The sequence below is a fragment of the Cetorhinus maximus genome, chromosome 25 (assembly GCF_964194155.1).
Source record: "Cetorhinus maximus chromosome 25, sCetMax3.hap1.1, whole genome shotgun sequence".
NCBI lineage: Eukaryota > Metazoa > Chordata > Chondrichthyes > Lamniformes > Cetorhinidae > Cetorhinus > Cetorhinus maximus.
In genome coordinates, this window is record NC_135903.1 from 39,718,515 (window position 1) to 39,744,215 (window position 25,701).

Consider the following 25,701-nt stretch of genomic DNA (forward strand, 5'->3'; position numbering starts at 1 on the left):
ATTAATTGTGAAATAAGTAGTGATCATTATAATTGAAATTTCATTGCCTCTTTTAGAGATGGCTTATTGTAGAGACTTACAATATTTTAAGAAACATGGGCTTTCTTGGTTTTCCCAGTGACTTAGTAAGTGTAGTACAACTTATTCTCATCTGTATTGGTCTCAGTTAAATGAGTGAACAGCTGGCTTCACCATCCCTGAGATGCTGATGGTGTGGAATCAGCTAATGGGCTTCACTTGAAATTCCCATCCAAATACCCACTGATTCCTGCTATAAAACAGCATTAATTTTGGATGTAGCTGACATAATATATTTTTTAAACTGAGGAATAAAACCAATGCTATTGCTTTAACAGGTCGGTAGATCTCTGGGTCCAGATGAGTTCATCTTCAGTATTGCGCTTTTGTTTCAGATGTTGCACATTCGTGACCTTAACATCAGTTATGTAATTTTTTTTGAAAACTTTGCCTGTAAGTAACCGTTATTATGATTTTGGTCTAGACCAGTAACGTTTTATTACTTTTTTTGTTGGAAGTCCAAAAACCCAGATTATTCACAAAGAATGAAGCCACAAGGTTCACAGTTCAAAACAAAATAATTTTACTACACAAATCAAAGAGCATAACTTCTAAACGAAACTGCTTAACTCAAATTTCCTTCTACACCCATTTGACTTACACCCCTGAAAAACTCAAGTCAGATACTCATCAGAAATTGGAAAATTAACTACTTGGTCTGAGTACTGTTTCAAAGATTTGTATAAGAGTTGCGATTTCTTGGGCCTTCTTCTGCTTACTTCCCGTAAGGTTGTCTCTTCAAATCTCCTCCAGCCGTCCCATGGTTATAGACTCCCAGTTCAACATGGGCATCGCTAGTCTCTTGTACAGAGCCACCTTGGATCAGAACTCTCCTGGTTCTAATGTTCTTTAAGTTTGGAACCTTGTATCCTAGGAAATTTTCCTCTCTTTTCAGCTTTGCTATCCCAGAAGTTCAACTGCCTGTCAGTAGAGTCCTTCAGTTATCAAAGGGTTTAAATCCTCCTAACGAGCACACAATTTCAACTAAGTTCTGCTTGAAAGATGTTCACTGCTGTCAGCTTGTTCTAAACTGCTTGATGACAGAGTCACCCACAGGGATCTACTCCCCCATAATTAACTTCTTGTTTACCCTTATTTCTATTATTTATCTCCCAGGCAGCTTGGTCACATTAGCAGTTACTGGAAGCAAGTTATCTTTAAGAAGAAACTATCTTCCAAAGAAACCTAGTTCTTAAATGGATCATCTCCCACGATAAAAGTTTTTCCCAAAAGCACGTGGGACATTACACCATCTAGTATACAAAATAAAATTGTCATCACCTGCTCCTGTCCCGTGTCTTGCTCTTTGCTCCTGCCAGTGAGCAATATCACCGGAAAATCAGCTAGAAAAGATATCCACGAAAATACATTTCTACCTATATTAATTTTAATGCCACATTACGATAACTTCCATGCCATATATTACTACTTTTTAACAAACAGCTTTTAGAACAGCATAATCCTAAACTACCAAAAATATTTAATTTGATTCAATGCACCGAATATTAAATGAATTTTAGAGCCATTCAAAACAAAAAGCTGGTCACTCCCAAAAGTGAGCCATCTGAAGAAAATTTATTGATAAAGAATGTTTATAGAAATTTGAGCTGGTTATATCTCTGTTGTTTCAAATTCTATTGAAGCCCTGGAATATGATGAGAAATTATACATAGAAGCATCCAAATATTTTTTGTTGAGTGTTTTCCATATCATGTGACATGTGAAAATCCCTGTCCAAAGGAAAATTTGGGAACAGGATCAGTTCAGAAATGTACTGACCTTCAATTTGTTGTGTAGTACAACCAAAATTAAAATGTTAAAATGTACCAAACCAGGGCCAGATGAAACGTATAACATTCTGACACAGCTGGACAGGCTGGATGCAGGGAGGATGTTTCCCCTGGCTGGGGAGTCTGGAACAAAGGGATATAGGGTAGGCCATTCAGGACTGTTAACTCCAATAATTGTATATAAGGGAAGAATGAGTCTGAAGTTGGACTTGTACCTCAAGCAGGTTTTCTCTTCAGCCAGGGAAAGTCAAACAAAATGACAGACTCCCAGTCCCTTTTTCTCCTGGAGTGTTACAGCTGTACCCATTTATGGGTGAGCCAATGCCCATCACCTGTTTTAACAATGCAATTGTCGAAACAATGTAATTGCTATACAATGTAATTGCCCGTTAACAAGATGATTGTTACTGGACCTTGACAATGTAATTGCTGATATATTGAAATGAGGAGAAATTTCTTTGCTGAGGGCGGTGAATTTATGGAATTTTCTACCACAGAAGGCTGTGGAGGCCAAGTCACTGAATATATTTAAGAAAGAAATTGATTTCTAGACACTAAAGGTGTCAAGGGGTATGGGAGAGCGTGGGGTATGGTGAGATAGAGGATCAGCCATGATCAAATTGAATGGCAGAGCAGGCTCGAAGGGCTAAAGACCTACTGCTGCTCCTATTTCCTATGTTTCTATGTTTTTCATCAATTTATAGAGCAGCTTATTTGGAATATAGCTGCAAATCTAGTTTAACAACAAATTGTGATAATTTCAGATCGTGTAACAAAATATGTTTTCCAGGAAAGCATCTAAACCCGTCTTCCTCATGCCCTACTTGCAACTTCTCCTATCAGTTCTACTGTCATGGTATCTCATGCTCATCTGACTTGCGTTATCCTTTCACACCCACCGTAACTCATCTGTGACCACTCATTCAACTATGCCTAAGTTGACCCCTCTTCCTGCTGCCCTCCACTTTGCCCTCTAGAAGAGACCTCTATAGCTTTTCACCTGGTCAAATGGCTGTAATACTGATTTCTTTTCTGGATGTCACTTTTTAGACTTTTTGCACTTGCAATTTCAAGCACCTATTCATTTGACTTATGATCTGTATATGGAATTTTAAACATATGTCTTAGCATCCACATTTCAAAGACCTCTATTTTCTTCCACAGATCTTTATTTATTGTCCAGATTTCTGAGGCATACAGGAAAATGGATAAAATATAGCATTTTGAGTTTCTTTCCTTGTTTCAAGCTTGAGTTTTCTTGTGTTGTTAACACATCCTTCACCTTCATGAAATTAATATAAAGCTAGTCTCTGTGATGGTAACCGTGAATCTACCATTGATTGTTGTAAAAACCCACCTGGTTCACTAATGTCCTTTAGGGAAGGAAATCTGCCATCTTTACCTGGTCTGGCCGACCTGTGACTCCAGACCCACAGCAATGTGGTTGACACTTAACTGCCCTCTGAAATGGCCTAGCAAGCCACTCAGTTCAAGGGCATTTAGGAATGAGCAACAAATGCTGACCTAACCAGTGATGCCCACATCCCATGAAAAAAATAAAGAAAAAAAAAAATTACTTCTGGCTATCTCTATCCTTTTTCTGACTTCAATAAACCTGAGTGGGAAGAAAATAACATTATAAAATATGTTGGAGGGAATGTGAAAGAAGCTTCATTATGTTACAGGCAAGTAAATTTAGCTGCTTGTAATCTTCTGAACAGAGGTTGCACAACTATAACAGTGGAGTAAAACTGGCGGGTTGTTTTCAAAGAAATGCAAATGAATTTATCTGGATCTGGTTCTATATGCTTTAAGTGCCCCGTATACTAGTTTACAAGTAAGCCAGTAAGTATTTCTCCTAGACGTTATGCCCTTATTCAGTTTCAAACTTTAAAATCTTGTGCCTTTAGTTTATAGGCCACTGCTGAACAAAGTACAAGTTCACAACAACATTCAACATGCTGCTGTTTGGAGCCACTAATAGTTGTGCATTTATGTTCAGTTTGACTTGCAAGAAAATTGAGTTTTATGTTTTCCCTTAGGATACCGTAATTCCAGCAAGCAGAATGTGTTCAATGTGCTTCTGTCATTTCCAAATTAACTTGGGATGCCAGTGTATAAATTGAACATTTGTTCAAACTGAATTTTTCACTGCTCCCCATTTTAAGTTTTTCTGCTTTGTGCCTGAGAATTTTGGATGTGATTCAGTGGTTTTTCTACTTTTTAAAATTCTGTTATGGAATGTGATCTTTGCTGACAAGCCCAGCATTAGTTGCCCATCCATAATTCTTCATAAGAAGGTGAGATTGTTAGATTTGGAGGTGGGAATTGCCTGGCATTTGGGTGACCCAAATCTTACCCGTCACTTGTCAGCCTAAGTTTGAATGTTGTCCAGGTTTTGCTGCTATTGGCATGGACTGCTTCAGTATCTGAGGAGTCGAAATTGGTACTGAACACTCTGCAATCATCAGCAAACATGTCAACTTCTGATTTTATGATGGAGGGAAGGACATTGATAAAATAGCTGAAGATGGTTGGCCCTAGGACAGTAGCCTGAGGAACTCCTGCACCAAGTCCTGGGCCACTGATGATTGGTATGACTCCAACTGGTGGAGAGTTTCCCCTGCTGTCTCCCTGCCCCACCTGCCTTTTTGTTGAAACCAGGGACCTCAGGATGAGACCAAGTTAGATCATCTGCTTGGCACTTCTGCTCAAGATGGTTGCAGATGCTTCAGCCTTGTCTTTTGCACTTTGTGCTGGGAACCACCATGATTAAGGACTTGGACATATGCGGAGTCTCTTCCTCCCATTAGATCTTTAATAGTCCACCACCATTCATGACTGGCTGTGGTAGGGCCAAAGAACTTTGATTTGATCCATTGGTTGTGGTATCTCTTGTCTCTCTGTCCTTGAATACTGCTTCTGCTGTTTGGCATGCATGTAACTATGTTATAGCCTCACGAGATTAGCACGTCATTTTTAGGTATGCCTTGTGCCCTGTCATGCTCTCCTGACTTCTCATTGAGCCACGGTTGTTCCCCTGGCTTTATGGCAATAGTAGAGCGAGGGATATTCTGGGCTTGAGGTTGTAGATTGTTGAGTACAATTCTGCTATTGTTGTTGACCCACAGCGTCTCGTGGATACCCAATTTTGAGCTGCTGGATCTGTTCTGAATCTATCCCATGTAGTACATGACTAGTGCTACACAACACGATGAAGGTACCCTCAGTGTGAAGATGCTACCAATACTGTCATGGACAGATGCATCTGCAGAAGGTTGATTGTTGAGGGTGAAATGAAGTAGGTATTTCCCTGCTATTGGTTCCTTCACCACCTGCCACCTACCTCTCCACCTCTAATTGAAACAAAAACAGCAGTGTGTATATATGTAACAACTTTAACATCATAATACTTCCCAAAACTCTTCAGCTTTTCACAGGAGCATTATGAAGAAAAATTTGACATTGAACCACATAGGGAGATATTAGGGTAGATGACCAAAAGTGTGGCCAAAGAGGTAAGTTTTAAGGATTGTCTTAAAGGAGGAAAGTGAGCTTGAGAGGCAGAGAGCTGTAAGAGTGAATTCCATAGTTTAGTGCCTAGGCTATTGAAGGCATGGCCACCAATAATGGAACGATTAAAATTGGCGATGCGCAAGAGGCCAAAATTAGTGGACTGCAGTTATGAGGGTTGTGAGACTGTAGGAGATGAGTGATTGAGAAAAGCAAAGTCATTATCTTTACCACAAAACTGCATTCCCTAGACACCAACTCTTTCTCCCTATCTGCCAACTGCCTGAACAGGACCGTACGGAACCTTTGTCATTTCCTGTACCTAGAATACTGTGGCTACAAGAGCAGGTCAGAGACTGGGAATTCCGTGGAGAGTAACTCGCCCCCTGACTCCCAAAGCCTGTCCGTCATCTGCAAGGCACAAGTCAGGAGTGTGATGGAATACTCCTCCACTTGCCTGGATGAGTGTGACTCCAACAACACTCAAAAAGCTCGACACAATTCAGGACAAAGCAGCCCGCTTGACTGGCACCACATTCACCACCTCCACCACCGATGCACAGTGGCAGCATACACAAGGTGGACAGCAGTGGTTGAAAAAGAGCTCACCATCACCTTCTCGAAGGCAATTAGAGATGGGGAACAAATGCTGGCCTAGCCAGCTAAGCCCACATACCGTGAAAGAATAAATAAAAATAATTTGACTGCAAGATGCACTTTCGATCACGTAACTGCTCCGTCACTAAGACTGCCTACTTCCACTTAATGTAACATTGCCAACTTTGGCCTGCTGTAGCTCATTTGCTGAGACCTACATCTCTGCTTTTGTTACATCTACACTTTACTATTGCAATGCTTTCCTGGTCAGCCTCCCATCTTCACCCCTTGAGCTCACCTAAATATCTGTTACTATTATCGGAACTTATACCAAATTCAGCGCACATTCATTTCTCTGCTTGTTGCTCTACATTGGCGCTCTGCCTGACAACACCTCAATTTCAAATTTTTGATCCTCATTTTCAAATCCCACTATGACTTCACTCTTGCCTATCTCTGTAGCCTCCTCCAGTGCTTAAAATCTTCAAGATCCCTGTTCTCGTAAGATCCTGGCCTTTTGAGCATCCATTTTTGGCTGTGCCTTCATCTGTCTAAGCCCTTTGGAATTCCCTCCTTTAACCCTCTTCACTTCTCTTACCCCCCCCCCCCCCTTGTAAGATGCTGCTAAAATCTACCTCTTTGATCAAGTTTTTGGTCATCTATCCTCGTACCTCCTTATGTAGCTCAGTTAAATTTTGTTAATACTTCTTTGAAGCATCTTGGGATGCTTTACTGTATTAGAGGCACAATATAAATGTAAATTGTAATGCTTCAGCAGATTGCACATTCTATGTACCTATTTTGGAAGAATGGTTGAATGCTAAATTGTCAGTGATGCATTGAATTCCATTAACTTGGCCTTGCTAAGTGTGGATATTGGGTATAACTCTGTAGGATTGTCGGTAAGAAAAAGCCCAGGAAATACTGAGAATTTGTGGTACACTTAATTTTCATTGCTGAATTATTTCTAGATGTCGTTGTACTCAGTGGAAGGGTCAGGTGTGAATAAGGTAGCTCTCTGCTTGGATTGGCATTTGTATTTTCTTAATTTTTAATTCATTTATGGGATGTGGGCATCACTGGCTAGGCCAGCATTTATTGCCCATTCCTAATCAGATTGGCTGGCAGATCTGTGGGGGGGGGGTTTCCTCCCAAGTGAGGTGCAGAAGTCATACGTCCAGCCAATTAGCACTTGTTTGAGCCTGTCCCTGGACTTGAAGTGATCTACATGGGCTGTCTGCAGGCAGTCAAATTTGCTGACATAATCTGACCTAATCTCCCTTTCAAAATATACCATGATCTGTTATCAATCTTAAATCCCATCTACCTTAGAATCTTCAGACATTTGAGTATGTCTGTGTGTCTATATAATCATGTGGAGAAAAACTAATAGTTAGTCTGCTAGTGTTCAGCATTTAGTGGCATTTTTAATAATGAAACTGAGGAGCGGTGAAGAAAATAGTTGAAAATTGAAATGCAGTCTTTTGCATTGGGGCTGAAACTTGTTAAATAAAAACTATATTTGGAACTTTGAGTAACGATAATTTCAGTCCTCATTCTCCAGAAATATCAAAAATCCCACATGTAACAAACTGAATAGATATTAGGAATTTTTAATCCCACACTTACGTAAGGGTCTGACACCTACTGTAGCACAAGAATGTCTAAATATCACTTGCCTGTTAACTATGTGTCATGATGAATCACCAGTGTTCCAACTAGTGTGATGACATCATTGTGGTCCAGTACTTGAAATTTGATTTATTCATAAGGAAGTATCATGCCTCAGGTTTCAGAACGGCCAGTATATCTGCAGTAATTGGGTTTAGCTGGAGAATGAATGTATGCACATATTTGTGTCAGAAGATGTGTATATTTTTCAAGTTTAAGAACTTTTAAGTACTCAAAGACGAGGTGAAAAGATTTATGAATACACAATAACAATGAACAGGAAAAGACTAGATGGCCCATTAAGTCTGCCCCATCCTATCATAGTTCAACTTATGCACGCCATGACCTCCATCTATTAGAACAGCTTGCATTTTGTCTTTGGGTAGCTCAGCCGCTGCCACTGAGCCAGAAAGTGTGGTTTGAAGTCCCATTCCAGAGACTAGCACAAAAATCTACATTGGCACTTTGAGAGTGCTGCCTTTTGGATGAAATGCTAAACCAATGTCCCGTCTGTCCTCGCGAGCAAATGTAAAAGATCACATGGTAGTATAATTAAGAAGAATAGGGGAGCACTCCCAGGTGTCCTGGCCAATATTTACCCCTCAAGCAACATTATGAAAACAGCTTATCTGATATTACCCCATTACTGTGTGTAGGAGCTTGCTGTGCACAAGTTGGCTGCTGTGCTTCCTCCTTTACAACAATGACTACGTTTCAGATAAGTGCTTGATTAGTTGTAAGGCGTTTTGGAATGTTCTGAGGTAGTGAAAGGGGCTACAGAAGTGCAATTATTTTTCTTTTTATTTGCATTGTGCCTTTAACATTGAAGCACTATAAGATGTACTGGGGCAAGAGTGGATGCTAAGTCAAAGATGAGATAAGGAGGGTGACCATAAGCTTGGTGAAAGAGCTGCACTTTAAGGAGGAGGCGGACATGTATACAAACATGAGAAATGGTAGCAGGAATAGGCCATGTGGCTCTAGACCCTGCTCTGCCGTTCAGTGCGATCATGGATGATCTTTTGCGTCAATTCCTCTTTTTCACCTGCTTCCCAAATCTCTTAATTTCCTGAGAGATCAAAAATCTGTCTGTCCCAGCCTTGAATATATCCATAACAAAAATAAAAATAAAAATACCTGGAAAAACTCAGCAGGTCCCGCAGCATCTGCGGAGAGGAACACAGTCAATGTTTCGAGTCTGTATGACTCTTCAACAGAACTAAGTAAAAATTGAAGAGAGGTGAAATATAAGCTGGTTTAAGTGGGGGCGGGACAGTAGAGCTGGATAGAGGGCCAGTGATAGGTGGAGATAGACAAAAGGACAAAGAGGTGTTGAAGGTGTTGATATTATCTAAGGAATGTGCTAATTAAGGGTAGAAAGCAGGACAAGCAAGGTACAGATAGTCCTAGTGGGGGTGGGATGAAGGAATCGAAATAGGCTAAAAGGTAGAGATAAAACAATGCATGGGAATACATTTAAAAATAATGGAAATAGGTGGGAAAATAAAAATCTATATAAATCATTGGAAAAAAAGGGGATCGGAAAGGGGGTGGGGATGGAGGAGAGAGCTCATGATCTAAAATTGTTGAACTCAATATTCAGTCCGGAAGGCTGTAAAGTGCCTAGTCGGAAGATGAGGTGCTGTTCCTCCAGTTTGCGTTGAGCTTCACTGGAGCAATGCAGCAGGCCAAGGACAGACATGTGAGCATGAGAGCAGGGTGGAGTGTTGAAATGGCAAGCGACAGGGAGGTCTGGGTCATGCTTGCGGACAGACCGAAGGTGTTCAGCAAAGCGGTCACCCAATCTGCGGTTGGTCTCTCAAATGTAGAGGAAACCGCATTGGGAGGAATGAATGCAGTAGACTAAATTGAGGGAAGTGCAAGTGAAATGCTGCTTCACTTGAAAGGAGTGTTTGGGCCCTTGGACGGTGAGGAGAGGGGAAGTAAAGGGGCAGGTGTTGCACCTTCTGTGGTTGCATGGGAAGGTACCGTGAGAGGGGGTTGAGGTGTAGGGGGTGATGTAGGAGTGGACCAGGGTGTCCCAGAGGGAACGATCCCTGTGGAATGCCGTCGGAGGGGGTGAAGGGAAGATGTGTTTGGTGGTGGCATCATGCTGGAAATGGCGGAGGATGATCCTTTGAATGCGGAGGCTGGTGAGGTGATAAGTGAGGACAAGGGGGACCCTATCATGTTTCTGGGACGGAGAGGAAGGTGTGAGGGCGGATGCGCGGGAGATGGGCCGTACACGGTTGAGGGCCCTGTCAACCACCGTGTGTGGAAAACCTCGGTTAAGGAAGAAGGAAGACATGTCAGAGGAACTGTTTTTGAAAGTGGCATCATCAGAACAGATGCGACGGAAGCGAAGAAACTGAGAGAATGGGATGGAGTCCCTACAGGAAGCGGGGTGTGAGGAGCTGTAGTTGAGGTAGCTGTGGGAGTCGGTAGGCTTGTAATGAATATTGGTGGACAGTCTATCACCAGAAACTGAGACAGAGAGGTCAAGGAAGGGAAGGGAAGTGTCAGAGATGGACCATGTGAAAATGATGGAGGGGTGGAAATTGGAAGCAAAATTAATATAAATTTTTCCAGGTCCAGACGAGAGCATGAAGCAGCACCGAAGCAATCATCGATGTACTGGAGAAAGAGTTGTGGGAGGGGGCCAGAGCAGGACTGGAACAAGGAATGTTCCACATACCCCATAAAGAGACAGGCGTAACTGGGACCCATGCAGGTACCCATAGCCACACCTTTTATTTGGAGGAAGTGAGAGGAGTTTAAGGAGAAATTGTTCAGTGTGAGAACAAGTTCAGCCAGACAGAGGAGAGTAGTGGTGGATGGGGATTGTTCGGGCCTCCGTTTGAGGAAGAAACGGAGAGCGATCAGACCATGCCGGTGGGGGATGGAGGTGTAGAGGGATTGGACGTCCATGGTGAAGAGGAGGTGGTTGGAGCCAGGGAACAGGAAATTGTTGATATGATGGAGGGTGTCAGAGGAATCACGGATGTAGGTGGGAAGGGACTGGACAAGGGGATAGAGAATGGAGTCAAGATAGCAAGAAATGATTCCGTGGGGCAGGAACAGGCTGACACGATCGGTCTGCCGGGACAGTCCTGTTTGTGGATTTTGGGTAGGAGGTAGAAGGGGGCCGTCCGAGGTTGGGAGACTATGAGCTTGGAAGCTGTGGAAGGAAGATGAGGTCAGTAACAGTCATGGAAACAATGGCTTGATGTTCAGTGGTGGGGTCATGGTCCAGGGGGAGGTAGGAGGAAGTGTCTGCGAGTTGACGCTCAGCCTCTGCGAGGAAGAGGTCAGTGCGCCAGATAACAACAGCACCACCCTTGTCAGCAGGTTTGATGACAATGTCAGGGTTGGACCTGAGACAACGGAGTGCAGCAAGTTCAGAGAGAGACAGGTTAGAGTGGGTGAGAGGAGCAGAGAAATTGAGACGACTGATGTCACGCCGACAGTTCTCAATGAAAAGATCAAGGGAAGGTAAGAATCCAGAGGGAGGGGTCCAGGTGGAGGGAGAATATTGGAGGCGGGTAAAAGGATCCTTTGGGGAGAGGACTCCTGCCCAAAGAAGTGAGCACGGAGACGAAGGCGGCGGAAGAAGAGTTCAGCATTGTGCCGAGCCCAAAATTCATTGAGATGAGGGTGCAAGGGTATGAAACTGAGTCCTTTGCTGAGCACTGAACGTTCAGCATCGGAGAGGGGAAGGTCAGGGGGTATGGTGAATACACGGCCGGGGCTGAGATTGGATATATCCATACCCCTCTAGGGTAGAGAATTCCAAAGATTCACGACCTTTTTGAATAAAGAAATTTCTCCACATCCAAGCCCTAAATAATCAGCCCCTTACCCTGAGGCTGTACTCCTGTGTTCTAGATTCCCCAGTCAGGGGAAACAGTATCTACCCATCATTCCCATTCAGAATGTTGTATGTTTGATCTCTCATTCTTCGAAACTCCAGATAGTATAGACCTGATTAATTCAGCCTCTCATCATTGAGCACACCCCCTCCTCCCCTTTCTCAGGAACTAATCTAGTGAACCTTTGCTGAATGGGTTCCAATATAAGTACATTCTTAGATATGGAGATCAAAGCTGCATATGACACCCCAGGTGTTGTCTCACTAAAGCCTGATACAACTGCAGCAAAACTTGCTTGTATTTTACTCCAGTTCCTTTTCAGTAAAGGCCAACATGCTACTTGTCTTCCTAATTGCTTGCTGTACCTGCATGCTAACTTTGTGTTCCTTGTGTAAGCACATCCAAGTCCCTCTGAAGATCAATGTTCACTCCCTCCCTAATGGCACTGTGAGTGTACCTACACCATAGGGACTGCAGCCTTTCAAAAACCACCACCTTCTCAAGGGCAATTAGGGATGGGCAATAAATGCTGGCCTAGCCAGTGACATGCACATCCTGTAAATGAATTAAAAGCTTCTTGCCTTTTCGGGAAAAAAAAATTAGGCTTTTCTATTTTTACTATCGAAGCAAATAACCCAACATTTGCTCACATTATATTCTTTCTGCCCCTTTGTTGCCCACTCAGGTATCCTGCCTATACCTTTCTGCAGCCATTTTGTGTCCTCCTTACAGCTTACATTCTCACCTAGCTTTGGATGGTCAGAAAGCATGTACACCTTTGAGTTCCAAAGAAGACTCATATTGGACTCAAAATGTTAAACATTTCTCGCTCCACAGATGCTGCCAGAGCAGCTGAGTTTTTTTGACATTTTGTTTTTATTTCAGATCTCCAACATCCGCAGTATTTTGCTTTTGTATTACATATTAACTCTGTCTCTTTGTTTAACTCATTAGCATAAATTGTAACTAGTGGCTCTCCACTAGTTGTGGCTTGCCAACTTGAAAATGCTCCATTTATCCCTACTCTCTGCTTCCTGCCCGTTAACCAGTTCTTCATGCTAATACCTCAACTCCATGAGCCTGTATCTTGTGTATTAACTTTTTTGTTGAATGACTTTTGGAAATCCAAATATATTACATCTATCAGATCCCCTTTATCTACCCGACTAGTTACATCCTCAAAAACTTCTTGTCAAACATGATTTCCTTTTTGTAAAACTATACTCACCTGTCTGATAATACTATCGTTTTCTAAGTGCATTGTTAAGACTGTCTTAATAGTTTATTCCAGAATTTTCTTGATGACTGATGTCAGGCTAACTGGCCCATAGTCCCGTGTTTTCTCTCTCTCTTGAATAGTGGTGTTGACTTACAATCTGCTAGGACTATTCTAAATTATGAGGAATTTTGGAAAATCGTAACCAGTGCATCCACTATCTCTGCAGCTCTCTAATTTTAAAATCTAGGATGTGGTTCATCAGGCCCTGGAGATTTGTCAGCTTTTAGTCTCTTGAGTTTCACTAATACTTTTTCTCTGGTGATATTAATTATTTTAAGTTCCTTTCTCCTATTGTCCCTTGTATATACTCTATTTCTGGTATGTAATTTGTGTCTTCAACTGTGAAGACAGACACAAAATATTTGTTTAATGTCTCTGCCATTTTGAGTACTTGCTCAACTCACTTTTCAGATTATTTGTGGAATCAGTTTCCACCAGCTTTTCAGATGGAGCATTCCATAGGAGCACAGGAACAGGAGGAGGCAATTTAGCTCCTACAGTATGTTCTACCATTCAATGAGATCATGGCTGATCTGCGACCCAACTCTATATACCCCTCCTTTGCCACATATCCCTTAATGCCTTTGGTTATCAAAAATCAATTCATCAGAGATCGTGGAAAAGATTTTCCTCAACTCCTCCCTAGATTTTTAATCAATGATTTTGAACCTACGATCTCTAGTTATTGACTAGAGGAAATAATTTTTTGCTGCTCTATATTCTAGATTCTAGAATGATCCCAGCAGATTGGAAGTTAGTAAATGTAACTCTGCTATTCATGAAAGTACGTAGAGAGAAATTTAGAAGCCAGTTAGCCTGAAGCCATCGTCGGGAAAGTGCTGGAATCTGTTATTAAGGACGTCGTAACAATATGCTTAGAAAATCATAGTATGATCAGACAAAATCAGCATGGTTTTACGAAAGGGAAATCATGTTTAACAAATATTAGATTTTTTTGAGGATGCACCTAGTTGGGTAGATAAAGGGAACCAGAAGAATTAGTGTACTTGGATTCCCAAAAGACATTTGATAAGGTGCCACACAAAAGGTTACTGAATGAAATAAGATCTCATGAAGTTGCAGGTGATAGTAACATGGATTGAGGGCTGGTTCATGGGCAGGAAGCGGAGAGTAGGGATAAATGGGTCATTTTCAAGTCGGCAGGTTGTGACCAGTGGAAGTGCTGCAAGGATCAGTACTGGAGCCACAGCTTTTTACAATCTATATTAATGACTTGGATGAAAAGACAGAGAACAACATACCCAAGTTTGCTGCTGATAAAGGTGAAAATAAATTGAGGAGGACAAAAAGAGGCTGCAAAGAAATGTAGAAAGTTTAAGTGAGTGGGCTACAAGGTGAAAGATGGAGTATAATGTTTGGAAGTGTGAAGTTATTCACTTTGGTAGTAAGAATAGGAAAGCAGAATATTTTTTAAAAGGCGTGAATCTTGTAAATGTTTTTGTTCAGAGGGACTTGGGTGTACTCGTTAAAGGAACACAAAGCATGCAGGTACAGTAAGCAATTAGGAAGACAAATTACATGTTGACCTTTATTGCAAGGGAGCTGAAGTACACGAATAAAAGGAAGTTTTGCTGCAATTGTAAATTGCTTTGGTGAGACTACACTTGGAATACCGTATGTGTTTTTGGTCTCCAAATGTAAGGAAGGATATATTTGCATTGGAGGCAGTACAGCGAGGTTCACTAGATTGGTTCCTAGGATGAAAGGATTGCCCTATGATAAGAGACTGAGTAAATTTGGTTCATATTCTCGAGTTTAGAAGAGCAAGAGGTGAATCACATTGAAACATATAAGATTGTGAATGGGTTTGACAGGGCAGTTGTTGAGAGGTTGTTTCTTTTGGCTGAGGGATCTAGAACACAGACACAATCTCAGGATAAGGGGACGATCATTTAACACTGAAGAGAAATTTCTTCACTCAGATGGTTGTGAATCTTTTTCTAATTGTCCACTTCAGAGGGTTGTGGATGCTGCATTGTTGAATATATTTAAAGCTGAGCTAGACAGACTTTTGGCCTCTTAGGGAATCGAGATATTTGAGGAGTGGGCAAGAAAGTGGATTTGAGGATGAAGATCAGGCTTGAAGGACTGAATGGCCAACTTCTGTTCCTATTTCTTATACTCTATCAAAACTCTGATCATCTTGAAGACCCCTATTTAGCCCAGTGCCCTTTCTAAGGTCATTGCATGCTTCCTGAAATGTGGTGTCCTGTATTGTCCATAATACTCTAGCTAAAGCCTAACCAGTGATTTATAAAGTTCTAACATGATTTCTTCACTTTTATATCATGTACCTCTATTTATAAACCAAAGTAACGAGTGTTTTTATAACCGCCTTATGAACTTCCCTACCACCTTTAAGAATTTGTGTATATTGACACCAAGCTAGGGGTATATTATGTGAAAGGTTCTGTCTAAGTGCAAATTGAGGAGAAATTTTTACTGAGAGTTGTGTAACTTTGGAACTCTGCCTCAGAAGGCAGTGGAAGCGGCGTCACTGAATATTTGTAAGGCAGAGTTAGATAGATTCTTGTTAGGCAAGGGATTAAAGGCTATTGGGGTTAGATGGGAATATGGAACTCAACACAAAGAGATCAGCCATGATCTTATTGAATGGTGGAGCAGGCTCGAGGGGCTGAATGGTCTATTTCTCCTATTTCAAATGTTGTATACTCACACCTCTGTTACCTTGCTAAAGGGGCCATTCTTACTTTTTTTTAATGTTTCTCCTGCATTATTGGAAGTGGCAGTTCACAGGAGCCAGCAGTGTCTCTTATCACACTAAAGTTACCATTCTTAATCTCAGAATTATATTTTTCTCAGCACTGATTTGTGGGCTGTGTGGTCAGTATCCATTCTGTGGAGTTTTTACCTATTACCATCTCTTGGAGCTATTTCTGTTGAAATATGGAAATAAGTTTATAAGGTGCCTCTTTGATAGAATCTGAAGAATATTATTCAGCAGCTACCATTGAAACTAGTCAGACAGGTGGTGGTGTGAATTTTTTTTCTGCCTGCTTTATTTTGACACATTTCATTGTCCAGCTCACAAGCAAATGCTGTGGCATGCTGCTACTTCCCAGTATTGGAGAACCTTCCAGTAAAAAATGTTTACTCCAGTGTTTGTTTTCCTTTAGGTCACTGACATTATTTTCAAGAGTTAGTAAAGAGGGGTTCCGGGACTTGATCCGAGGGAATGTCACTAGTTGCATAGCCCCATCCCACCATGAAAGAAAACCATTGCTTTAGGGATCTATTTGTGTTTTTGCAGAAATTGATTTCACTTTTCATAAGTCAAGTCCTGATCCAGGCTATAATTTACACCCACCAGCTGCCAACTGCTTTAAGAGTTGGCAGGTACTAAGGCAAACCCACCCACCTTGCAACTAAAAATTTCACTGCAATTCCATTTTCTGATCCCTATCAGCTGTTTCCAGTTACTCCTCCTTCGTTTTGATCATGTACAAGAAAGGAAGAAAGTAAGTAAACCAGAATAACAAAGAAAAGAAATCCATGGGGGAATAACTTCAAAATAAAAAAAGATAGTGCCGGCAAAAAGTGAAGTAAAGTAAAATGTTCAGAAAGGCAGAAATAATAGTTGTAACTTTTTACGTCACAAGCCTATCATGCTAACTTGTTTGACAGGCCTCAGAAGCATGTTATGCCAACTGTCAGTCAGGCTGATGGACACTATTATAGAATACAGTAGAAGAAGGGAGAAGATTAAACAAAACTGTCTGGAGTAAATTGTTAACTGGCTTTCAACAGGCAGATAGGCAGGAATATGGGGTTGAGGTTACATTCAGATTAGCCATGATTTTATTGAATGGCAGAGCAGGCTCGAAAGGCTGAGTGGCCTACTGCTCCTAATTCCTAAGTAAATGATTGTGATATTAATCAAAATGCCCTAAAATGGTCTAAATGATGATGTAATAATCATGTTATAGTATCTTTGTGTACCTTTCATCTGTCTTCATCTCTGCTGTCTGCTTCTGATGTTTCTGTTTGAGTCTCTTTATAAGACATAGGAGCAGAAGTAGGCCATTCAGCCCATCAATGAGATCATGGTAATCCTCAACTTCACTTTCCTGCCTTTCCCTCATAACCCTTGATTCCCTTACTAATTAAAAATCTGTTCATCTCAGCCTTGAATATACTTAACGACCCAGCATCTACTGCCCTCTGTGGTAAAGTATTCCACAGATTGACTACCCTCAGAGGAAATTCCTCCTCATCTCTGTCTTAAATGCGTGACCCCTTACTCTGAGATTATGCCCTCTGGTCCTAGACTCCCCCACAAGGGGAAACAACCTCTCAGCATCTACCCTGTCAAAACCCCTAAGAATCTTATGTTTCAATAAGGCCACCTCTCATTCTTCTAAACTCCAATAAGTCATGTCCAGCCTACTCAACCTCTTTTCATAAGAAAATCCGTGCATACCCAGGATTAAGCTCATGAACCTTCTCTGGACTGCCTCCAATGCTAGTATATCTTTCCTTAGATAAGGGAACCAAAACTGTTCACATTATTCTAGGTGTGGTCTAACTAGTACCTTGTATAGTTTTAGCAAGACTTCCCTATTTTTGTACTCCATTCCTTTTGAAATAAAGGCCAACATTCCATTTGCCTTCCCTATTACCTGCTGAATTGGATGCTAGCTTTTTGTGATTCATGGACGAAGAACTGCTCCCCCCCCCCCACCCCCCACCCACCCCCGATCCCTATGTGCTGCAGCTTTATGCAATCTTTCTCCATTTTAATAATATTCAGCTCCTCTATTCTTCCTGCCAAAGTGCATAACCTCACATTGTATTCCATCTGCCAGGTTTTTGCCCATTAACTTGTCTGTATCCCTCTGTAGAGTCTGTGTCATCCTCACCGCTTGCCTCCCCACCTATTTTTGCACCATCTGCAAATTTAGCGATAGTACATTCACTTCCCTCATCCAAGTCATTAATATATATTGTAGATAATTGTGGCACCAGCACTGATCCCCATGGCACACCACTACCTACAGGTTGCCATCCTGAAAAGGCCCCTCTTATCCCAACTCTGCCTTCAATTAGTTAGCCAATCCTCTATCCATGCTAATAAACTACCCCCAAAACCATGAGCTCTTATCTTATTAAGTAGCCTTATGTGCGGTACCTTATCAAACACCTTTTGGGAATCCAAATATTTTACATCTACTGGTCCCCCTTCATCTATCCTGCTTGTTACCTCCTCAGAGAATTCTAATAAATTTGTCAGGCATGATTTCCCCTTCATGAAGCCTTGCTGACTCTGCTTGATTATATTATGCATTTTTAAATGCTCTGCTTTTACATCCTTTACATTAGATTCCAACAATTTCCCAATGACAGATGTTAAGCTAACTGGCCTATAGTTACCTGTTTTTTTGTTTCCCTCCCTTTTGAAAGTTTTCAAATTGTCTGGGACTTTTCCAGAATCTAAGGATTCTTAGAAGATTACAACCAATGCATCCACTATCTCTGTAGCCACTTCCTTTAATATCCTAGGATGCAACCTATCAGGTCCAGGGGAATTATTGGCCTTTAGCCCCGTTAGTTTCCCTAGTACTTTTTTCTCTAGTGATAGTTATTGTATTTATTTCCTCCCCCGCTTTTGCCTCTTGATTATTTAATATTTTCAGAATGCTATTAATGTCTTCTCCTCTGAAGACTGATGCAAAGTATTTCTTCAACTCCTCTGCCCTTTCCTGGATCCCCATTATTATTTCCGTAGCCTCATTCTCTAAGGGACCGATGTTCACTTTCTTATCCTTTCATATATTTAAAGAAACTCTTACTGTCTGTTTTCATATTACTTGCTAGTTTACCCTTAATTTATTTTATCCTTCTTCATTAATTTTTTGGCCATCTTTTGTTGGTTTTTAAAACTTTCTCAATCCTCTGGTTTACCACTAATCTTTGCTTTGTTGTATGTTTTTCTTTCACTTTGTTTTTTTTAACTTTGGATTTTTTTTATTTGTGATTTTTAAAATTCCTCCTAGCTCTAATATTTAGACGTACGGCTGTTGACACTGAAAAACAGATGCCTTGAAGAATTAAGAAAGGGAGTTAAAAAGATCTTTGGGATCAACAGAAGATACTACTATCCAGTGGTCATTATTTTTTCGCCGAGTATTATCTAAATTAAAAATACCTATTGAACTATACCCAGCAAAGATTCAATGTTTGGTAGAATAGGGCACAAAAGGTTTTTATTGTGTTACTGTACAGTGGCCCTTTTATGCTTGGTAAAGTCAGGTAAACAAATTCATTGAATAACATGTATGCCAGATGACAATTTTATGTGCATATAGAAACAAAATATTGGATACCAAGGCACTCAGTTTTATTTTTCACCAGAAATAAAACTTCAGTGACTCAAGAATGATGCAAGGTAGTAGAGATGTCATGTTTTCAATGTTATTACCACAGCTGCTTCTGATGTGAAGAAAGGAAAGTTGATGGGGGTAGGAATACTTTCTGCTGAGAGTATTCTTTGGTCTCATACATCCTCAATGATTGTAATAAAAATGCCATTATCTTAATTGCTGCCTTATGGAAACTAAATTTTGGATCTACAATGAAGCCTTTGCACTGCAGATTAGGCTGAAAGCAGATTTTGGTCATTCACAATTGAAAGGTCTAACTTTTTAATATTCATTCTTAGGATATGAATGTTGCTGGCAAGCCAACCGTTTATTGCTCACCCTTAGTTGTCATTGAAAATATAGAAGTGGGCGGCCAACATGAACCACTGCATGTCCATGTGGTGAAGCTACTCCCACAATTCTGTTAAGTGGGGTCTTTCAATATTTGACCCAGTGACGACAAAGAATGTTCTTCATAATAGGCTTTTATGTTTAAACCAAGTTCAAAGGGCACAGAAAAAGTGCCTCCTATAGCTGACTACGTACTTCAGTAATGAATGCAGAGCACTACTTCATCAAAAAAAAGCACTACTTCATACAAAAAAAGCAAAAATTTTTTTGAATGTTGAGACACTGTGGCATGTGTGCATTTAGAGAGACCTTGCACATAAATCACAAAGTTAAGATGCAAGTACAGCAAGTAATTAGGAAGGCAAATAGTATGTTTGCTTTTTTACAAAGGGATTACAGTATAAGAGTAGAGAAGTCTTACTACAGTTATAAAGGGTATTGATGAGACCACATCTGGAGTAGTGTGTTGTTTTGGTCTTATCTAAGGAAGTTCATACTTGTCTTAGAGAGAGTATTATGATTGTTCCGTAGAATGGTTCCTGGGATGAGGGCATTGACCTCAGGAGGGATTGAGCAGACTAGGCCTAAATTCCCTGGAATTTAGAAGAATGAGAGATGACCTAGTTGAAACATATATATTTCTTAAGGGGCTTCACAGGGTAGATGCTAGGAGATTGTTTCCCCTGCTTGGGGAATTTAGAACACTGGGTGACATACAGTATCTTTTCACACCCTCCATCTGTCCCAAATTGCAGATGGTAATAGCAAGCGGCTGCATTTCAAAAGTTATGCTGGTCTCCAGCAAGCAGCAAATTATTGAATGACAGATAATCTGTTCTCAGTAATGATAGTTGAGGGAGGATGTTGCCAGGACACCATGACCTTCTGAGAATCCCCATGGAATCTCTTCACTTCTTGGTCAGGTATATGGGCCCATGGTTTGATATTCTGTCCAAAATATGGCATTTCTGACAATGCAGTATTTCCTTATCAAATATCATCCCAGATTATGATCAGTCCACTGTTTTCTGTTGGCTTTCTTCAGTCCACGAACACCTCTTGTTACTTATTTCCATATTCCAGTGAAGTGCTATTGTAATGGGTATTCTTTTATTGACTGAGTGAATTAAGGTCGGAATTGCTAAAAGCATTGCAAAATCGAATGTGGAAAAAAAGTGAACTTGTATAGAAAGGTTACAGTGCAAATGGAATTGATTGCAATGATTTTAAAAATCGCATGGATGAGATCAAAGCCATTTGATATTAGCTCCCATTGGTAATTGCAATTTTTTTCTGTAAATAGCTGCCACTCTGTCGCTGATGTTAAGGTTGCTGGAGTTTCAGCTAAAATTGGGGATTGAGAGGGAAAAAGTGTACAAGCGATTGAGCAAGTTGATCAAAGTGCAATCATTGTAATGCTGTTCATGCAACTGGATCCAAAATCTTTAAAGAAATTGCTTTGTTAGGAGAGAATCATAAGGGAATATGATATTTGCAGAAGCTGTTTCCTTCTGTCATTTTTTACTCAAGTTTCTCAATGGCGAGAGAGGAGGAATCAAGGGAGAGAAGCTGCTGTGTGGGAGAGCAAGACTAGTTAAAGTGGCAATGGTTCTGTTTTCAACTACATGGAGCTTGTCATTATAGTGTTTTACTCATTGTATGTATGCTCTGAAGTAAGTGGAATCTCAGACCAAGGATTGAGGCTGATTTGGTTTAGTTTGTAGATGAATGAGATGTTCATGCAAAATGTATGCTACAATTTTATGTAACTCATGTGAAAGAGGTCTGTCCTTTTCTGGATAAACCGTTTGTGTAATATAGGCGTTGACCCTTCAAAGAGTCCAGTTCATGTTACTCAGCTGACAGTACGTTGCTCGATTGTATGATTCACTGGTGCAGCAGAGCTCTACTTCAAAATCTCAGATCTTTTTTACAATAGAAATCATAAAATTATACTGGAGCACCCAAGTGGAAATACTGTCCAGTTTCAAATCAAGAGCCTATTATCATTTACTAAAAATAAAAGAAAAGTAATTAAATTCTCGCATAACTCCAATTTCCCAAACTAGTTCACGCAGTTAATTACTCAACAGGACGATGGCAGTTATGTAGGTGAACAAAATCACCCTCCACAAAGCAAGATCCCATAACAGCAAAGAGATGAATGACTAATTGTGTTCTGATGGTAATTAAGGGAAGAGATTTATGTTTGCTAAAATTTCACCAAACATCAACAGTTTTTTTTTGCAAAAGTAGCAATTATGGTTTTGGGGGGGGTGGAAAGAAGAATAATGGCACTAGAATAATTAATTGTCTTTTCAAACTATTAATGCCATTAACGTATTTTGGCTTCAATGCTAATAGATAAGAGTACAAATTTACTCTTTTGTTAAAAGGCTGGACAAAGATGAATTGTGTATCCCTGGAGCATTTGATTAATATTGATAAATTATCATTCGGGAGCTATAGTAGACTTTCTTTATCCCATCGATGAATTGTGCATGTGAGAAATCACAACATGCTCACTTGGGTATTATGTTTATTGTCGCCAATTCATGAAACAACTCTTAAATTGAGGCAAAGGTTAAAAGTAGAATCTTGAACTTTCATTGCAGAGAAAATAGCTTTGCACTATAACTTTTAATTAACAAGGTAATTACCTCTTTTGGTGGAATAGAACACAAGGTTCTTTTGGATATATCCACCTATCTCTGCCAGGTTTGCCCCCGAATAAAACCCGACAGGCCTCAGGGCCCTTTGGGCTATAAGAGCAAGCATCCTGTTCCTTTTTATGTATATGTAGGTGCAGATATTAGCATCAGAACTACATGTTCTGAAATGCTTGATTTGATGTGCTCATTTCGCGTTTAATATCGAGAATTCCTCATAAATATTTAATGCCTGCGGTTCATAATGTAATCCATTTATCTCCAACCTGCCATGATGAGATTTTTGAGCTCCAAACTGTTAGCCACCAGCATGATGAATACTTGAAAATGTGAATGCTCAGCAGTAACTAGCCATAAGGCAATTACAGTGACCTTGCAAGTTGAAGAGTTAAAGATGGTTCAAATTTAACATCTTTGGAGCTCTGCTGTATAAGTGTAGTTTTGACAAATGAAATAATTAATTGTACAAATTTAGAAAACATCCTTAAGTATTTTTAAAGGCTTTTAGAAATGTCTTGGAAGTAATGATTAAATCTGAGATGCTTTTGTAATCAAAATTTATCTTAAAAAAGGCTCCATTAAATTGGAATGGGTGTTTTTATTTAGCCTTTAATCTAGATTTCTAAATTAGAGAGACTGGCCGTTTTAAATGACTGGATTTTTAGAAATTAAATGTGCTTGGTATTTCAATTAAAGAATTCCTTTTGGATATCAGATATGCTTTGAAGTTTTAAAAAGAAATTCCATCCTCGAGTTGTCATCTGGTAACAGAAGAAATCTCCTGAAAATAACTGTTTATATCTAACATTTTTCAATTCTAAAGTCCTGGCATTGTCTAAAAGGAAAAATAATATTTGAAATTTGCTGATGAAGTTCGAAGCTCATTTGAAAGGTGATATCTTAGGCAATTTTACCTATTTTTGCCATTGAATCTTGGATAGTTAAGTTGTTGGCCCAAATCTTCTGAGGAGTGGCAATCACTGTTGGATTGTTGCATTTCTGGCTGGGACTTCCAATCTCACCTTCTCCAGAAATGTGGAGCGTGCCTGAAATGGAACTGCTTCTTTGTAGCACTGGATTGTCAGCAGGAGACAAGCCATGCCTCTTTTTCTGTTTGGGAAGGAGTTTAAATCTCCCATAGCTGTGGAGAGAAGGTAGGGTGGGTCGGTTAGATAGGGTGGGTAAGGTAAGAGGGGTAGGATGGTAAGAGAACAGGCTGAAAGAGGTAATAGATAACGGGTAGGGGTGGGTGAGGTATGTGCTTCAGGTGGGTGAGGTATGGGGTTAGGATGGGTGAGGTGTGGGGGTAGGGTGGTTGGGGTGTGAGGGGGTAGGGTGGCATTCGGGTAGGCTGTTAAGTTCGGGCCCTGGGGAGTCGAGGTTGGAGGGGAGTTGGGTGGTGGGGGTTAGTCAGTTTGGGCCGGGTGTCAGTGAGGAGTCGGGGTGGTGGGGGTGGAGGTGAGTCAGGTGGAGAGGTCTGGTCTGGTCAGGGGCGGTGGGGGAGGTAGTGGGGACGTCAGGTGTTGAGGTTGGTTCAGGTCGGGCCAGGGAGAAGTCGGGGCGTCGGAGGGAGGAGTCGGGTGGGGAGTTGGGGTGTCGAGGGGCAGCCGGGGGTCAGTTGTATAGTTAGCCAGGAGATAGACTAGGATCTTTCTGTCTAACCTTTCCTGGGTAACTATCCAGGCGAGTACTTCAAAACTGCCTTCAACCAAAGTTGGAGCCTTTTATGAAGGGTCCCTGGGAGCAGGGGAATTGCACATCAGAAGTTCAAACTTGCTGGGCAATTCCCATGGTGCCATTGCATTGGGATTTCAGAGGGGCCCCATAGTGCATCTTGGGGAGTACGTCCGTTCTCCAACTATCCAGAGGCTGGATGATCTGGGCCATTGCTACAGGCAGCTTTGTTTGCCTTCAGCTGGCTTGGAGTTACAGTTACCTCTGCAATGAGCTGCACCAGTTCATTGTGGAGGAAGATTGAATTTTAATTAGCATTTGGCTTAATGTATTTTTGCTTTGAAAGTGTAAGAGAAATATTTTCCAGACAATTTATAGAAATCAGTTTCTCTTGCGAAAAGGTAACTGCACCTATAGTAAAAAGTTATGCTTCAGCCTTCACTGTATTTTTGTCAACATTGAATATTACGCCAGTTACTAAAGAATTAAATTTAGACTGAAGTCATCAAATTGAATTGTCCGATTTAACTTTCTTGCACCCTTTCCCTTGCAGCTTTTCTAACAGAATGATGATTGCATTAAAATGGCTATGCTAGCCAACTTCAGCTGCATCTGCTAGCCATATTTGCAATAGATTTGCAAATTATATTCTGGATGTAAGATTATGAGATGTGACCTCTTCCTCTGATAACACAGAAAAATATTGGGGAGAATTTTCTTTCCTTCGGGCGGGCCATTCGGGAGCAGGAGCGGGTGGACGCGGAGCCAATCGCCGCCCGTGATCGGCTCTGCACTGCCATTTTACGTGGGCGGGCCAATTAAGGCCCACCCGGTGTGAAACATGGCTCCCGAGGATAGCGGGAGTGGGTGGGCGGCGACAGGAGTGCAATGCCTGCCAGGCCCAATGGCCTGTTCAATTAGCGCACAGGCAGCCTTGCAAAGGCCAACAGAAGGGTTCCCCAGAGCGCTGCTGGTGAGCAGGCCAGGCAGGAGGGTAGGGCAATGCCGCGCCATATCCGTTGCTTTTCTGACGAGTGCCTAGCTGCCCTCCTGGAGGTCGTGGATCCGATGGACGGGAGGAGGAGCCCCCCCCCCCGCCCCCCAAACCAAACGTGCCTGGGAAGAGGTGACAGACAGAGTGAGCTCTCATGATGTGGTGCAATGCACATGGGTCCAGTGCTGCAAGCGTTTCAACGACCTCTTGCGCTCGGGAAGGGTGAGTACCATGTTGGCAGAGGTTAGTTAACACAGCAAGTAGGCTTTTCCCCCCAGCACCCACCCCCGCAACTGAGTGCAGTTACAGCATTGAATCATTCACTGCATGTATCCCTCGCTGGGTGGGCCAGCAGATAGTGCCCATGCCTAGTTCACCCTGAGAGGGTGGTGCTGAGATGGGTTCTGCACCCGCAGCATGTGTTAGACTGACACCCAGCATTGTTTTGGGGGCTACCTCAAAGATCTGCACCTCTGCACAGTGCTGGAACTGCAAAACATGTCAAAGTCAGGCTGCTGACATGCTGGGAGGGGAGCTTCCAGGTGGTGGGGCACCCACCCATCTGCTGCCCTTGGCGTTCCATGTGCTTGTGCCTCCTTACTTTGCAAGGTTAGACCGTGTGGTGGCAAATGTGATGGAGGCCGTATGTGGGCAAGGGGATGCCAGCCCTGGCTTCTTGGTGAGTGTGTGGCAGCTGCGGGGTGACGATTCACTGGAGCCCTGCAATGTCCCATTCAGGTTGGGGTGGCAGGGATGTGATGGGAATCCAGGTACAGGGTGGACTAATCAATGCTCCTCCCTCCTTTTCAGGAGAA

At 41.5% G+C, this 25,701-nt stretch overlaps 1 protein-coding gene across 2 annotated transcripts in view; it reads left to right on the top strand.

Moving 5' to 3' along the window:
* LOC144668069 (protein TANC2-like) overlaps positions 1-25,701 on the top strand; it is a 923,845-nt gene that overhangs the window by 151,638 nt on the left and 746,506 nt on the right. The window lies entirely within an intron of this gene.